This window comes from Acyrthosiphon pisum, chromosome A2, assembly GCF_005508785.2.
Source record: "Acyrthosiphon pisum isolate AL4f chromosome A2, pea_aphid_22Mar2018_4r6ur, whole genome shotgun sequence".
Lineage (NCBI taxonomy): Eukaryota > Metazoa > Arthropoda > Insecta > Hemiptera > Aphididae > Acyrthosiphon > Acyrthosiphon pisum.
Genome location: NC_042495.1, coordinates 90,423,325 through 90,424,091, shown reverse-complemented (window position 1 = coordinate 90,424,091; position 767 = coordinate 90,423,325).

Here is a 767-nt window from a genome sequence, read left to right as displayed (position 1 = left end):
GTAGGTTACAAGTGGGTCACTGTATAATGGATGGTATTATATATTTGAATTCAATGATATAATATCATTGTATAAGAAAAACGATTCTGAGCGGAGACGGTATGTCAGTCTAGGTATAAGACATAATATTATATTATAGTCTATAGTATTTTAAAAAAATTGATCTATAATAGGTACATATAATAAATTCCAAATTAATCCTATCATAATATCTATTAGGTACTTATAACGCGATATACATCAACAAAAAACCGTGGTACTATCATAGATATATAATAGTATACTTTAGAAGTTTCAAGTACCCACGAATAATATTATACAATCACAACAAAATAACTAAAATAGTTATCCTAGGTTTTTAATATGTAATTTCGTCCAAATTTGTACTTAAAATGACTATAAAAATAAACTGTGTAAATGTATTTATTAAATTTTTTGGTAACAGAATTAATTACTTATGTGGAATCTTGTTTTAAATTTTTAATTCTTAGATACAAAAATTGAACATTTTATAAATTTTTAACTACAAAATAATTTTTCAAATTAAAATTTGATAAATTTTGTCAAAATTTGATCTTTAAATGCTTATAAAAAAAAATTGTGCCTATGTTTTTTTAATATTTTTCAACTGATATTGTAACAATATATCACGAGCTTTGTATTAAATTAATACACTTTTTGGCCCAACAGATAAAACTTTATTGATATTTATAGAAAAAAAAACTAAAAAAATTGAAAACTGACCATGTCTGTACACAGCTCAAAAA